The 16591-nt window shown below is 50.5% G+C and overlaps 1 protein-coding gene across 2 annotated transcripts in view; it reads right to left on the bottom strand.

The window, feature by feature from the left end:
- The window catches only part of LOC1280082 (protein expanded), a 47818-nt gene that overhangs the window by 22243 nt on the left and 8984 nt on the right, over positions 1-16591 (bottom strand). Inside the window, exon 2 of one of the 2 annotated variants that reach the window (XM_061662346.1) lies at positions 4153-4270. The exons of the other annotated variant lie outside the window; for it this stretch is intronic. The gene's annotated coding sequence lies outside the window, so the exon portion shown is untranslated. The remainder of the gene's footprint in view (positions 1-4152; positions 4271-16591) is intronic. 2 annotated transcript variants of the gene reach the window in all.

The raw sequence follows: 16591 nt of genomic DNA, 5'->3' as shown, positions 1-16591 counted from the left end.
ACAGGAAAAACAGAACAAACAATCCTAAACGACGAAGACGCTGATGATGATGATGGTGGTGGTAGTGATGCTGTTGATGGTCTTCACGCTGCTGCTGCTGCGATGATGTGCCAGGTGTGTGCCCTCTTGTTTGAAGAGGATTCCAAAAAGGGTACGCCCTTAACCTGCGGCTTTCGCCCGTCGCTCGTGTGTTCCCGCTGCGAGAGGGGGGCCCTTTTTGTGTTGTTGCCTGTTGTGTGTACTGGTGTTGTTAAGCTTGCGCATTTTCTCCCCCACCGTTTCCCCTTCCCATTCTCCCGGGGTATGAGAGGTGTAATGATGTGGTTTTGTGAACGGCTTCCCGGGTTCGGGCAACCGAGCAATAAATACGGCCGAAGGGATATACATAAATTTTCTTCCACAAACGTCTAATTCTCCGTGTGTCCCACCGTGGGGGTTTTGATCGGATGCTATGGGGGAAACCCCCAAAAGGGAGGGAGGAGAAGGGAATCGTTAGAAATTCAATCCACTCGAAGCTCAATGACAGTAATTTCTGCAGCGTCGCGTCGATATAATCCACCGGACACATGGAACGAGCGATGAAGAAGGATGAAAACACCAGAAGCAATAATTAAAGCTCCCAGAATCCAACGGACGGCTGTTTGGCGGTTTGCCGGGTGTACGATTAGGGCTAAAGCACTCCCGAGCCTCCTACGAGGTGCGGCGGTACTCAGGGCAGGAACAAGGTAGTGAAACGAAAATATTCACTCAGACAAAACTAAAGGGTTTTGAAAAAGGCGAAAGAAAGACAAGCATCCTTGAATATTAAATCTAGCCCACTAGGGGATACGGTACGGGAGCGGCCATGGGAGGCAGAGGGTACACCGTTTGGCTCGCCTGCGGGCAAACTCCACTCCACCCGGGAATGATAAATGGTAGAATTGTGAAGTGGAAGAGCGAAGAATTCGAGACGTTCCTCCGCTCAGCCGTTCCGCCACAGCCGCCCCGTGTTCCCTTCTAAATAAAGGGGAGGGGGAAGACGTTGGGAGCTCATCGTTAGGAGGAGCTGAAACACTGCACTGGCGGTGGTGTCCAGGTGTGTACAGAACGGTTTGAACGAGATTGTTTCGGTAACCGATTGGGAAAGCGGGATGCAAAAAAGAAGGCAAACGAAACAGGCCCCCTTTCCGCTCCTCCAGGCACTCCAGGCCACATTTGCTTCTCGTGCCCTTATGCTCTTTCTCCCTTCGGTCGCGATCGCTTTTGCCCATCCAGGCACAACAGGCAGCAGCAGCAGCAGCAGCACCACAAAAAATGCGCGTCCCGTGAAGCATCACCTCTTTTTGATGATGCTCGTGCTGATGTTTTCTTCGCGTTTTTTCGTTTTTTGGTTCCTCTGCTTTCGAGCACGAGTGGCACGTTTATGGCCTTGAGCAGAAAGTGGCGAATTCCAGAACCCTGAAGTGATCGGTGGTTGTATCATCTTTAGTTCGCGGGGAGGTTTCTGATCGACAGTGAACGAATGCTTGGACAGCTTGTAAATTATTTCGGTTTAATGCGCAAGCTTTGAACTTTGAACAGAACTTTGAAGGTTTAATTCATCGTTCAAAAGGAATGCTTACTTTCTCATCAACCCATTTTGCCTACATCGTCATGGAATTTGTGAAATTCCACGTCGCTTAACTCGTCGCTCGCAGCACAAGGACACGCATCCATTCTCAGCAGCACTTCACATTAATGCTATCAAAAACTCAACGTACCTCGGCACTGGCACACACACCAAAGACACATCGCTCGCCGTGCTTGAAACCGTTCCACTACAAGCGAAGCAAAACATTAAACGTAGCATCATCATCATCATCATCATCGCGATCATCATCATTGCTGTCGACTGACGACGTCCGACGCATTCCATTCCCGAAGATCGTTCAAAGGAAGGAATGTGAAAAGGCCCGCTCCTAGCCAATGTACGGCAACGGTGTGTGTCTGTATGTGTATGTATCGTCAAAACGGACGGTTGAAAGATCTTTAAATATACAAGCCATAATAAGCATGGAGGCAGCTTTTGACGTACCACCACCCGTCAGCGTACGGCTTTCGAGCGCATCGCCGTCCTTCCAGATGCCAGATTCCGGAGCGTGCGTGAACCGTGTAGGGATTAGGGAAGGATTTCCAAAACATTCATTGCTTAATGTTTCAGAACGGAAAGTCAAAAAACCGAAAAGGGGGTAAATACATCTTCTAGTGTAATAAAAACACGAAAGATTCGAAGTGCCAGGTTTTAAGCGACGAACCTGCTGTTGTGATCGAAAGATGAAGGAGGTTACAAAATGAAATAAAATTTTGCCAGCCTGGGTAGATGCATTCATACAGGCCAATCAAGAGGTCCCATGTTTTGGGGTCGATACTTTCATGTCTGCTATGTGTGTGTGTGTGTTTTTTTTTTTTAAAGAAAATGAAGTTCTTTCTTCCCGGTGACGATCACCCTGCCTGATCGTACGTAAGCAGAGCGGGCGAGAGCGCATGCAGGTAATTGTAGTACAAAAAAAAAAAACATTCAACCAACAGTACCCGTACACCCATACACACATGCACGTACAAATACACAGACTCAAGGCGATGATATCGGGGCGCACCGTCCGGCTCGACCCGACCCCGTCCGGGTCGACCAAACAAAACGCGCCATTTGAAGGCCAGCCGCATTCCAGAGCGTGATCATTCGCTCCCGCGCACTTCATTTTTCTGCTCGTGTTTTTTGTTGTTGTTGTTGTATGTGTGTGTGTGTGTGTGCTGTTGCCTTCTCTTTTTCCATGCCGTGGTCGTCGCCGTTGTTGTTGTTGTTGTTGTTTGAGGTTGTGCGCGCTGGCTACCTTGCGGCAGACTTGCAACCCTCCATCGCAGCCCTCTTCAAAGGCAAACCCTTCGCTCTGTCGCTTGCTCTTTCACGCACACGCATCCTCCAAACCGGCCTGCTAATATATAGACCCTGTTCCGATGCTCAGGCCCCGGCTTGCTTGTGTGTGTGTGTGTGTAAGTGTGTGGCCAAAGAGTCTGTGTGTATTAGCGTGGCCATTTTTTTCTCTCTTCTATCCACGCTCAATCGGACGCGCACTTGTCCACAGCACGGGGCGGATGGGTTCGGTGTTTTGAAGTATTTGCCGTCTTTTCCCCCTAATCACCCCCACTGCATGAGTGTCCGCAGTATAGGCGCTCCAGGGACAGCTCAACCGTAACACCCAGACCGTTCGCCCGGCGCGGATCATCGATGGAACAGTTACAAACATCTGGGAGCGGTCCCCGTTTGCGTTTCGGTCGCGGTCGCGGCCGTACGTACGTGTGTACGTCGCCGGGAATGAGGACAGCCGGGCGGTTTCTTTTTGCACGGTCAGGGTTTTTTCGCTTCATCCGCTTCGCGACACAGTTCGATGGGTGCTGCTGCTGCTGTGTGTGTGTGGCGCGAGACAACACTAAACAAAAACAGCCAACCCTCAAACGTATGCGCTGTTGGGTACACGGTAGTACTGGCGCTACAATAAATATGCTAAATAGTGACTACTCGTCTGGGTGTGTGCCTGCGTGTGTGTGTGTACCGGCGCCCTTTCATCGTTCTCACGTGAAGCACACACTACAGCTTGTTGCGGAATGACTTTGAGCTCAGCCGCACCAGCACAGTAGTGCGGTTCCTCCTCGACCGGCAAAAAAAACAAGACATAAAATACCTCGAAACATTGGCAGCGCATGATGCATGTACATACAAACGAGCCTTAAAATTTGGCCAACATACGAGACAAAACGTATCACGTCGTCGCTTTTTTTTTTCTTTTCAACAGTTTACTTATACGCACGGGCGAGTGGCACAAGAATTTTTGGCTGGAGATCGTGAGCATTTTTAAAAATTGACCACACCTCCGTCGCTGTAGTGTAGAAGTGTATAAGAGGCAGCAATGGTAAACTTCAGGTGTGGAATATTAATGTCCACGCTGGCAGCAGCGGCAAGGCAGACCAAGGTGCCATCAAGCATTCATTGGAGACGATGATAACTCACATGATTGGGCGCCATGGGTATAGTATAGTATCGACCTAACGCATTGCTAAGTGATGATGCAATTGCCGCTGTTTGAGTAGTTGCACCGTTTTTAAAGTACGATTTCCCGTGTGATCAGAGTTGCTTACCAATTTCATCAATGTTCTCGAAGGAACAAAAAATAGCCAACCTTGCATAAGCGCACACGAATGGTTCTTACGATTTTGCGCCACAGCCAAACACCCAACTGTCTCCACCATTACTCACCTGCGAAAAGAGAGAGAAAAATACATAAACTCATGAATATGCTGACGAGATTAATGAGAACAGCAGTGTGACAGTGTGGGCAAAATAAAAACAAACGAAAATAAATGGACCAACATCCGAGCGCCCAAGCCCAGCCACCGATCTGCCCTGCCCTGAGACACGGTTGCGAGACTTTGAGCACTTCGGGGGGAGCCCTATTCTTGAATTACAAACCTACGGGGAGTACATTCACTTTTGCTCAGGGTTTTAGTCCGCACGCCCGCCAGTAGAACAGTGAAGGGACAGCAACGCAGTGGCAGCTGGTAGGAACGCCACGGAACGCCATAAGCTACCAGGCCGCTGCAAAGCTAGAACCGGGCCAAGTCTTGAGTCTTGGGTTGGGTGGCTGTAATTCGAGCAGGAGGCCTGGCTTGAGAGAGCAGAAAAAACAGCCAACTCACGGATTATTCTCCAACCACCACGACCCACCACCCAGTAGTCAGTAGTCACGACGGTGTGTGTTTCTTTGGCTGGCCTCCCCTTGATTGGGCCGGCGTGGAATCGTGATGGTTGGGCAGAGAAAGGGTTTGAAAAAGGTAGGTAACTACACATCAACGTTATAACATTGCACGAAGTTTCCGAGATCGATCGTTTTTTGGAGCAAATAAAGCGAGCTAAACTAGTTCAACTCCTGTAGCACCGCACATCACGTCAGCTCGGAAATGTCAGTTCGGCGCGTGCAAGTTCAGCGTAGAGTTGCATTCTGCGCGGGAATGGCCAATGACCGATGCAATAACATAGACAACGGCAACCGAAGCATCACTGATGCCGCTTGCAGGCATTAGAAACGAAAACGTGGGGCGTTTGCAGCACTTCCCTCAAACAACCCTTCGAGAGGCCATTTTCTTCTTGTGCCGTTTTTCTGCCTGCTGAATCTTCTCCAGCCACTCCGCTGCAATCAACACTGCTGCGGTGGTAATGAACTTGAGTATGTTAATAATATTTCCTCCCCGTGCACCAAGCAGCGCTGTGGAAGTGGCAAAAGGAAGATAAAAACACAACGCTCCAAAGGTGCACACACACACGCGGTACGCCCGGAACGGAATGCAAACGTCACGCCGATGCACACAAGCGATCGATGCAGCTGAGGCAGGAAACGAGCAAAACACGTTGTTGAATTGTTTGTTTGACCGATGTTGTTGCTGTTTGTGGTGGTGGTGTTGTGGGGAGCCAGTGGCAGCCCGGCTGTGCACTTTCTTTCCGTACACGTCCTTTCCCTCCGCGTGTGAAACTCCCCCATCAAGCAACAAGAATGATTCGCGAAGGGGGCAATGTGGGAGAAAATGGAGGTTGATAGAGTGAAGGGATGCATGTAAAAAAACAACAACCACACGCTTATTTACAACTGTCACCTTCATCCCCACCCCCTTTGCGCGTATGAATTTCTCCATTTGCGCATAGAGCAAACTTGCACACCGAGCTCTAGCGCACGACGAGCGCACGGTGGCTTATTTGGCCAGGCAGAAAGTGAATTTTGCGTTACGTTACGCCGCTGCGGCGGCGAGAGAGAAATGAGAAAGTGCAATATTTGTCGATGTCATTGGTGTGTTTGCTTGCTGCACCGTTGCACTTTTAATTGAGCGTGCCTGTTTGCCTACGGTACACGATCACTTGCTGTTTTTTTTTTTGTACGGTACGGTTTTATTACTCGGGCGGACTGCAATGGCACGATCGCGTGTTTGGAAAAGCTCAAATAAATAAAGCTTTGTTTACATTTGTTTTTCCCTCTTTTGTATACACCGTTCCTTTTTTGTGTATGTGTGTGAAATTGCTTTTCCTCGTCTAGTCCGACCTAATTTTTCTCCCAGCAAAAACGAGCCCTGCAACGCGCAAGACAAATCCCAGCGGGAAGGTGTTACGTTTGCTGCGCGTTGCGCGCTTTGTTTTCCACCCGTTAAGACTGCGCTCATGCTCGATCGATCCGTAAACTCCGGTAGCTCTGTAAGCCGACAGCAAACAACGGCAACTACAACAGAGGAAAAAAAAAAACAACTACCACAACACCAGTGTTAACGAACCCAACAAATCGCCTCCCGGGACGGTTTACAAGGCACAGACGGCACGGGTGACACGCCTTGCCACGGCGGCACCGGCTAAACCGATAATTTCCTATCAGGTGGATTTCAATCAAATTAATCTCCCAACTACATTCGATTCGTTTGCCGAACCGCCGTTCACCTCGCTCCGCTCCAGCTTTGGAGCGCCTCGACGGCGACGATGATTGCCTTGCCGCGGGTTGGCACCGCGGGCATCCAAACCGACCCCACCGGAACGGATCTGGCGTTCGTCACCGCCTTCGGCCGCGATGAAATAGAGATTCGGTGAAAGGGAATGTAACCTTTTCCTTTGCGCTATTTGCGCTATTAAGCCTCCGGAAGGTGCGGTGGCTCTGGATGATCAACTTGGCCAACGCCTTCTACTAAGAGAGGTGAGGTGAAAGAGGAAAACAGAAGAAAGAAAAAACACGACAAGGAGCATTGCGTATCCATCAAGACTCCCTTCAAGAAGTGTACGGGACCGTACAGCATCCAGTAGCAAACGCTTTTCTAAACACTTTTTATCTTAATCTGCCCAATGATTAATGGTGCTAGCGGCCCTGCGTAACGGTTGATTGTCTGCCGCGATAGAGGAATGTCCGGCGACACGGGGGAGATACACACACAAAGTGTGGGGCCAAAATGGTACAGGCAGGCAGGTGAGTGTATTTGAGAGAGAGAGAGAGAGAGAGAGGTGCTGTTGTAGCAGTTTTGTTTCCGTTTCGTTAGTCGAGCGGACGAGACAAGTGCTGCTAGAAAAGGGGCGCGAAATGCTTTCGAATTTCTCTCCACAGCCAGCACAGCTGCATGCTGTTTTGGTGATTGGGAGCACTGAGCAACAGTGAGATTCTACAGTACAAATGGAAAGCATTCCTATAAGTGTGTAAGAACTAGTGGTGTGTTCTCAGGAGCGCACTTACGACTCCGATCTGACTCTGGCTATTTTTAGTCTGATTCTGACTTCGGCAAAATCGGAACTAGAAGTTCCGCCCGGAGTTGGAGTCGTCCGTAGTCATCCGGAGTCGTCCAGAGTCGGTCGTAGTCGGCGGGAGTCGTCCTGAGTCGAGGTTTCGAGAAGTGCAGGCGCAAAGCGTAAGAAAAAAATAAACCAACGAGTTGAAATGCCTCCGGCCGATTCTGATTCCGGATGACTCTGGATGACTTCGAATGGCTCTGGACGACTCTGGACGACTCTGGACGATTCTGGATGACTCTGGATGTCTCCGAATGACTCTAGACGACTCCGGATGTCCCTGGATGAATTCAAGAAATTCTAGGCGACTCCTGATGACTCCGACTCCGGGCGAGTTTGGAAAAGTTCGAGCAACTCAGACTCCTACCGACACTGGAAGACTCCGGACGACTCTGTGCGACTCAAAGTCTCGAAATTTTTTCGTGACTTCAGAGTTTTGCCGTATCTACCCATCACTACTAAGAACATCAGCAGAAGAATTCAATTTTATATCTCTTTTCCGCAGATAACGTAATGCAAATGAAAAACCAAAAAACAAGCAACTCGCAAGAACCATCTCGCCCCTGGGATTTAATTGTTTATTGGCTAGCTTGAGCTTCATTCCCCACGTACTAGGGTGCAATACGAGCTGGGATTGAATTTCGCACCCACCTTTTCCTTCCACCCTTCCAGTAGCAGGTGAATCTCAACGGCGGATGATCACGCAACCACCACCGGCACACCGGCGTAAATGTGTAAACATTGTATTCCCCGTGCGCGGGTGCAAACAGATGTTTGCCAGCCGCCGGGTTGCGGCCTGGTCTGAAAATCGAAACCGAAACCGAATTCCGTGTGCGATACACTCGCCTGCTCGTTGCGTAAACATATTGCTTGGCTGGCTTTTTTGCTTGTTTGTTTGTTGGTGAGAAGTTCACGCGAGTGGGCGGGCGGGCGGCCGCGCAATGTGGTGCGCGATCATTAAAATATTTTCGCCCTGGAATGTGAGGCGGAATTTGTGCCGGCTAGCATACGGCGGTGGTGCTGTTGCTTGCCTCCAACCGTTACAAGCACACAAACACACACACATGGAGATTTTGATTTTCTTCTGTACCGGCAGCCGGCCTGAAGATTAATTTCAGCCGAATCGGAATCGGATCATTACGCGCTGCGATGCCAATTGCACCGAAACGGATGATCGTCAAAAAGGAAAATCCCTCATCACGTACGTATCATCTTGCGCATTAGCGTCGTCCCCCCGGGATGCCACAGAAAAGCAAGTGCACAGATAGGAATGCATTTTAGCGATCGTGCGAATCGAAGAAAGGGCGATCGTTTTTACGCTCGCTACACGTCGGGTCAGGCTCTTGAGGCGTTGATCATTTTAGAGCGTATTAGAGTGTGTGTGTGTGAGTCTGCGCAATTAGTGAAGCGCATGGCTGGTGCCAGCCATGACAGCTTAGCCCGTCCGGGGACAGGTTTTTCCACCTCCAGCACCACCACGACCACCACCGCCAGCGGGATTTTGAAATGGGATCAATTAATGCGTTAATGGTAGGCAATCAATTGCCAATGGATGATAAGCGCTCTTCGCGAACGCAAAACGACGCCGAGGTTGCAGGCGCAATTAATTCTGCTTCGGTACTTCGGCGTAAAATGGCGCGCACCCCGCACGGTGCAGGCGGGATGGAGAATGGTATGATGACTCCTTTATGACAGGCCATTGCACAGACGAACGTCTTAATCGTGCAGTGGGGCCGCTGTCAGATACACACACTGCGCAGCAAAACGCATACCAGAAAGAAACGCTTAATTGCACCTTCCCAAATGGGTCCGGTTGGATGGGGACATGAATGTGGGACATTGAGGGTGCTTCTCGACCCCCGCTCCTCATAGCATTAAAGCAAACACAAAAGAAAATCCGTTTGCTTCAAACGCAAAAGGAAGCGAACGCGCGTAGGCTGAGCAGGATTTATTTGAGTCTAATTGGCAAAATCGTGCTAGAACGGCAAAGCAGTGTTTTGTTTGCAAAATTATGCTAAATTCTTGCCTTATTTCGCGCCTAAGCAGGGAGCATTGACTCTTAATGTCTTGCTGATTTGCGTGAAAGAACGAAGACGCCCCAAAAATTGCGGCGAGTGTGAAAATTATACAAATCGCCAGCCCGTGCCGTTGCGAACCTGCGAAAACGGTACCTTTATCATAATTCTTTGCGGGTATTTTGCCACAGGAACGGGAGCTTGAGAGGGCAAAAAAGAGAGGATGAAACTAGCGCATAAAAAAAAAACAACAATATAATTATCCATCCTAAAAAACCACACCAACCCAACGTCGGGCGAGTTTTGGGAGAAACAAAACAAATCGCACGCTGAGCAAATAAAAGCCGCGGACCGTTCACCATTCCCGGGGTCCTCTCCCGGGGACCATAAATTGTGTGATTAGCATTTCTAATTAAAATGGCATATTTTTTCGGGACGCCCTGTTCGCTTCCCTGCCGCGTGCAATAACAATGATCATAAAATGTAACATGCAGCTAGAGCGAATGAGCCACCGAGGGAGGGGGAGGAGGGCAAAGGAAGGAAGGTGGTTGTGAAATAATTTCCGAAGATGTCGTCGCTCGCCCTGGCATGAATATGTATACATATGAAATTCCATCGAAACGCCCTCGCGCCGAAACGATTTTCTCCAACAGCCCCGTCACGTCACGCCACCGAGATTTTTGTTAATAAGTTAATCTCCCCGTTGGCTTTTCTTTGTGGTCGTCGTTTCCACCCCCCCCCCCCCTGGGAGACCCAGGGTCGTAAATTGCGCCTCCCCAACTCACCTGTAGGCCCTGGGGGAGGGAAAAGAATTAAGCAGGACGATAGCTGTCGTCTCCGGGTGGAACCGTTTCTTGCCGTACGGGGTTGCGTTTGTTGCCTTGCACATTCCATTCAATCTGGCAAACGATCGCTCGTTGACGAGATAGAGAGAGAGAGAGAGGACATACAGTCCCGATGTAGGAGCAAATTTTTCAAACATAAATCCCTCACCCTCTATGCACACCTACGCAACCGATGGAAAAGAAGTATCGAGGATGGGAGTCACATCATTATCAACGACAAGTCCGCCCACGGAACCTGCCCAAACTCGGCAGCTCATCAGCAATTAACGCTCATTAAGGTGTGCGTTTTGTTTCGCCTGTGGTGCGCGGTCAAAAGTTTCATCACCCTTACGGGCCGGGGACGCAAAACCCGGTGGCTCTCTCTTCCCTTTTGCCGAACCATTTTTGGCGACGGTGCGCAGGCGTCCGGGCGTAGGCGTCCGCTGGTGTGCCATGATGTGCGGTTTGCATGTATCATCCAGGGCGGGCACAGGTGGCTCGTCTTGCCGATGCGCGGGTATGCGGGTAACGCAGTGCAGAAGCGTTGGCGGACACAGTGTTCAATGTTCGTCGTCTGTTTTTTTTTGTTGGGTCGCAACATTCCATTCAGCTCAAGGATCAAGTGCCCACACCCGAGTTGGAATGTTTGCTTCCCCCCATCGCAAAATGACGTTTAATTTACTGCCCATGTGAAGAGAAGGCTACTCATTCCTTGCAGCAACAAACAAAAAATGAGATGCTTTCACGTAAATCAATGGTGCGTCCGGTCGGGCTTCGATCGGGCTCGGGTAACTGACGCGACGGTGTAAGCGAGGAACGGCGCTTTTGCGTGTGAGAGATGATTAATCGGTGCTGTGTCGCGATCGTGATAGATTTGTGGAAATTGATTACGTGCCGATCTGACCGAGGAGGACGGACCGAGCCAGGACGGAAGTGGGCTACGTGGCGTTCTCTGTTGCCACACTACACCCCAGCGTTGTTGGTACGAGCCGGCGAGCAGCGCTCGGTGTGTACTACATTCTCCGGCGCGTCCCTCTGGTGTACGTGCACATTAGCGGAGCGATCAATAATGAGGAAATATTTGTTCCCAATATAAACGTGCCGTTTTCTTTCTACCCCCCCATCCTTTTGCTATTAGCTTAAGGAAAGAAAGATCAATGTGTGTGTGTGTGTTCCTAACGAACGAATGATCACGCGCTACCATCCACCACCGATCGTTTGTCATCGAGTGTGTGTGTGTGTGTGTGTGTGTGTGGGGTGAAACTGGTGATTCGTTTTTATTTTTGCCTGCCAGCCTGCGTTTGCCTGCAGTACGACGAGTTAATTAATTAATTTATGCGTGTTTTGCTCGATGTTCGCCAAACATAATTAGCGACCAAACCGGGGGAACGGGGAACAAAATAAATGTTGGCGCTGGCGCACGGGGGAAGAAGCAGCGGTATGAGGCGGACAGTTTTGCGTGAGAAAGTAACTCAATCGTGCGTACCTGGCGCGCACGTCGTCCCAGATTTGAGAGGCGGGGGGCGGGGGAGCCTTTTTCTTTTCTGGCAATTCCGCCCCAGAAAGATCCGCACGCGGGGACCTTAATCTTGGCTTACGGGCGACGTTTTTCACGTTGGTCCCCACTCGCCGGCTCTCGGTTCACGGGAGTGGAGTGGCTTTGAGGCGTGGGAATGCTCTTGACGTGACATCGGCATTAAGGCGCCATACAGCGTGATCTGCGAGCCCCTGGACGGGTAATTTTGAGAGTCGTGTGGATGTGGTTGAGTGCAAAACTACAAAAACAAGAACATCTTGTCCGTATAAACGAGAACGACCAATTATGACGAGCTCGGGTCTCCCTCGGATGGAGATAAAGATCGATTTTTATATTCAAATGAATACCGAACGCACACGGATCAGGCTTTTGGCCGACGAAATGGCTTAATTTTTGCGTCCCAAAAAAGCTCGATCACTGATACTCCGAAAAGCGGACAACGTTGCGAGCTTAATTGGAGGGACATAACTTTGTACTTATCTGTAAACTCGCCTCTTACCTCTCGGCATTTGTCAAGACGCTGATACTCATCGTGCTCATGATACCCAGCTCCCGAGCAATTGGATAATCACCGTCGCTTTTTCGACCGGCGCCTTTCAACCTACTTTTCCGAACGTTTCTCCCCAACTCCCCCAGCAGGAAGATGTTCGGGGTGTGCAAAACAAACCACTCTATCTCTACCCTTTCTCTACCGAACACAGTGGACTTCCGGTGCTGTCGGTACGTTTGCCGTGAAACTTTTACGCATGTTGAACGCTTTGGAGGGTAGAAGCGAGCGGAATCCGGTTCCGTTCGCAACGACCAGGCGTTTGTGGGCTCATCATCATTGGATCGATTGGCACCGTATTGGCACCAAAAACCAAAAAAAAAAAAAAAGAAATACGGGAAGAAATGCCGTCCCCTTGTACTTCGGAGATCACAAGGCGTGAGGTGAGGCACACACATACACACACATTCCACGGAATAGGAAATGATAGGCGATAAAAATCGAAAGCCAACGACTTGGAGAGTTGAACACACTCTCCGCTGGGCACGGAAAAAAGTGGGAAGGGAACGAGGAATAGAGCAACGGTGTGCAGGGTGGCATACCACCTAACTCCAACTGAGCACCCCCCCCCTCGAATGGCCCAACGAGTTAAAAAGGACGTGGTCGTCGTCGTCGTTGGCGTCTTGGCGTACATCGTGCCACGCTCTGGCTGTGGTATGCAGCAATGGTCTGCTTGCTATGATGAAATGGAGATAGAGACACCTTGTTGGCCTGCCTGCCATTCGCTTCCTTTACACTACCGCGGACGAACATTGCGCGGCCCGCGGGAAGCATACCTTGCCGGTCGCTCACATTTCTGGTTTTTCTTTTGTAGAAGTCGCTTTCGCATTTCGCCCGTGTGTGTGTGCGCCGTTCCATTCCTTGTCCGTTTCGCGCTATTCTCAATGAGCTTGTCGTCCCAGCAGCTGTTACTGCTGAGCATGCTGGGAGCTCGGTAATGGCAGTGTTCCATCAACTTGATCCTCTAGCAGTGTTCGTCCTTGGTTTGGTAAATTAGGTTCGTCGCTTGCGGCACTTTTTGAGGGTGATACACTGCTGGATAGATCTGTGATATACCATCGAAAATCATATTCCATGTCGTTCCATGCCACTCTCATCACAGCCGACAGCTGATGAGCAAAGCGCCCGGTCGTCACTTACCACACTGTCACGGCGCGGTGATAAACGATAAGCGCGCTTTCTGTTCGATGAACTGCCGCGGAGTTGAAGGAACTGTAAAGATACCCGCACCGTTACGGCGACACAGAAATGCTATTATCCATTAAAGCGCTTTTGTAATGAGCGCGGGGTGTATCTTAAGTTTATATCTCACCATGGGGCGAGGGTACCACACGTCGAGGGGTACGTGGAGGATCAATGCCTTTTGCATGCCTGGCCGGGGGAAAGGCCCATATCGGTTTCGAAGGCGAATTCTTGGTCATCACATTCCTTTCCCTGTGGCGAGCATTTCGTAATAGTGCCGCAACGGCCGCACACATTCACACGGTCAATGGACGAACGCTGCGCTGCGCGAGGTACGACGGTAAAAGGGCGCGCAAACCCATTGCGCAAATACTACCTATCTCAATGCCCTGCTCTCTCTCTCTGTCTCTCACTCCCTCTCTCCCCATACAGTCGATCGTTACGGCGAGCAACGAGAAACTCGCTGACAAGACGCTTTTGAGCGCTGGATGGCACGGAGAAGGAAGTACGAACCCACCGAGGCGAGCCGGAGCGCAAAAACGGTGCTCATGCAAAACCGCGCCTGCGACGGGTGAAAGAATTTTTATGGCCCAATCACGCGACCATGCTGCCCGCGGTTGATAAAGTGTGTCCGAGGCGCCTGCAGACCCCGCTCCGGGTGGGGTGGGTGATGATTAAAGCAATGCCCCCTTTTTTCCAGCCCGCTGGCCCGCTGGTGCAAAGGGATCGTAGCAATCGAATCGGTTAGCGTAGCGGTACTGGGTCTAGAATTTATCGCAACGCGCGAGAGCGGAGAGTATAGGAGGGCACCCTGCGCTCTTTTTTCTTCCGAGCCACCGTCGAAGATGGAAAAGGTCATCCACGTTGACGGTTTGTGAAGGCAGCAAGGAATGTTGCCAAGATGTAGTTGGTCTTTGGAATTCCACAAATATTTGGTGCTGCTAGGGTACATATGGGTTAACGCCTTCCTAAGCAGCCACGAGTAGCCCCCGGTGTGCGCGTGTGTGTGTGTGCGTTATCGGGCAAGCTAGTTAGAGGAATTTATTGCATTCGAAGCATATCACGCCGGGCTGTTACTTACGCGATATCTTACCGCTCCAGCGTGATGGAAGGAGAAGACCGACACACAGCGAGAGAGCGTGAAAGAAAGAGGAAGCTTTAAAAGGGTCTTTGTATCACGACTTTCTAGGGCCAGTGGCGGAGCATGGCAGGGCAGATAAGAGTGTCCAATCCTGAAATATGTCATTCGTACTCTGTTTGCTGCGCTCGAGAAATTCAAGTTCGTACCTCAAGATCAATATTTATTGTTGCATGTTAATGTTTACTGCACGCATCGAACGAACGAACGGCGTTATGAGCGGTGGTGGTGCCGTGACCAGGATCAAAAGCCCGATAGCAATGGCTACGCGATGCGACGAGCGTTAATGATAGATACTATCGAACGCTGAAGTAGCCAGTTGTAACGATCCAAACCACGAAGGTGATTGTCTCTATAACATTTAGCCTCTTCGGCGTAACCTCGTGGCATTAAACTTCCTGGGGCGACTAATCGCAACCACGGGATAAGAGGCAGCCCCGTGCAACCGAGGCATACATCTGTGTCGCTGTGCCTTTCTGCCGCTCTCGCACTCCCAATGCGGTGGCCGGGTTTTGTCGATTGGCTCGGGCGCTGGCTCCTCGAGAGCTGGCGGCCACATTCCACAGCCACAGCGACGGACGGACGGACGGTGTCCTCCGCTCGCTCGCGCACACCATCATTAGCCCACCAGGTCGGTTCGATGTCTCGAGGGCTTCGAGTGCCGTTTCACCTGTCGCCAGCTGCACAAGGCGTGCGCTCGGTCGCGAACGATCGAAGCGGGCCTGTTTGCGCGAGCGAGAGCTCGCGAAAGATCAACCCATCTCCCCGCACCGCTGCCGCCTTATCATACGTTTGCCCCACGTTGAGGTGTTTGCGGAAGGTGGACCATGGGAGGAGAGGAATCATTTATTATTCGTCCACTGCTGCTGACACACACACACACGCACACACGCACGACGGCGCGTTCCGTAAATGCGCCATCTGTCGCGAGCTAATTTATCGTTGGCGCCATGATTTGGAAAAAATGAGACCAACATTAATGGTCGATCGAGTGAAGGGGTGTGAGCGCGCGCGCGCCCTCATGCGTGTGTGTGTGTGACTTTGGAACGCGAAATAAAGGGGTGGAAAAAACGGCGCATAAGCCGAAGCGATAAGAGCGATCCAGCTAACGAAGGCGCCGATTTTGGAGAGGTGCAACCCCCTTCGGTGTGTTTTTTACTCTCTCTCTCTCTCCCGAATCACCCTACTTCCACACCACCCACTCAAGTCCCGCCGCCGAGCCAACGTCGAGAGGGCGCGATGACACTTGTGTATTTTAATTAAAAATTTTAATGCCGATAAAGCCTCCACAATAGGATTTTCTGGCGACAGCCTAGCCGGCGAGAGGGTATCTGCTCGATCTGCTCGGCACGAAAACCGGGCCGGTGTCCCAGCATACTGGGCGGTGCGCATCATTATCCGGAGCTTCAAACATGTTTCGGCGTACTGAATTCGTGGTTTCGTGAAGATGTGTGTTTTCATTTCGTTTAAAAAACAAACAGCACAATAAAATTCGGCTGGCAGAGGCTTTTGGGCGAGCAGCCTGTTTTACGTTCGATACCAACGCACGAATGATGGTTCAATGAAATTTGGTTTCACGTAAAATGGAAACGAGCTTTTGGGTGCGCTGTTAGGACAAACCCGGTTCGCGGGCGCAATTTAAATTGGGGAACGGGGAAATTCTTAATTCGCTTTTGCGTTTTATGAAATATCTCCGCTCATCACAACAAACTGATCGCACCAAGATTCAGTGTTCCGTTTTGAATGAAACGTATTCGTTATCATCGTTCCGAAACAGGACCAATGGAATGGAATTGAATTTTAGCCACAAAGCAAACCCCCGCGAACCGCAATAGATGCCCTTTTTATGACCTTTCGGTGGTAATAAAATAAAGCCAAAAAGCTAAACCAGCTTCCATCCGTTCGCTTGCTTTCCGATCGTGGCGATGATCGATTCAGCAGGAGGAAAGGAAGGAAGAGAGCAAAGAAATAGAATTAATTAAAATTTTATCATTAAAATATTTGCCTGCAGCTGGGCCGGTGAGAGCCCG

The sequence above is a fragment of the Anopheles gambiae genome, chromosome 3 (genome assembly GCF_943734735.2).
Source record: "Anopheles gambiae chromosome 3, idAnoGambNW_F1_1, whole genome shotgun sequence".
NCBI lineage: Eukaryota > Metazoa > Arthropoda > Insecta > Diptera > Culicidae > Anopheles > Anopheles gambiae.
This window is presented reverse-complemented; position numbering and strand designations above follow the sequence as displayed.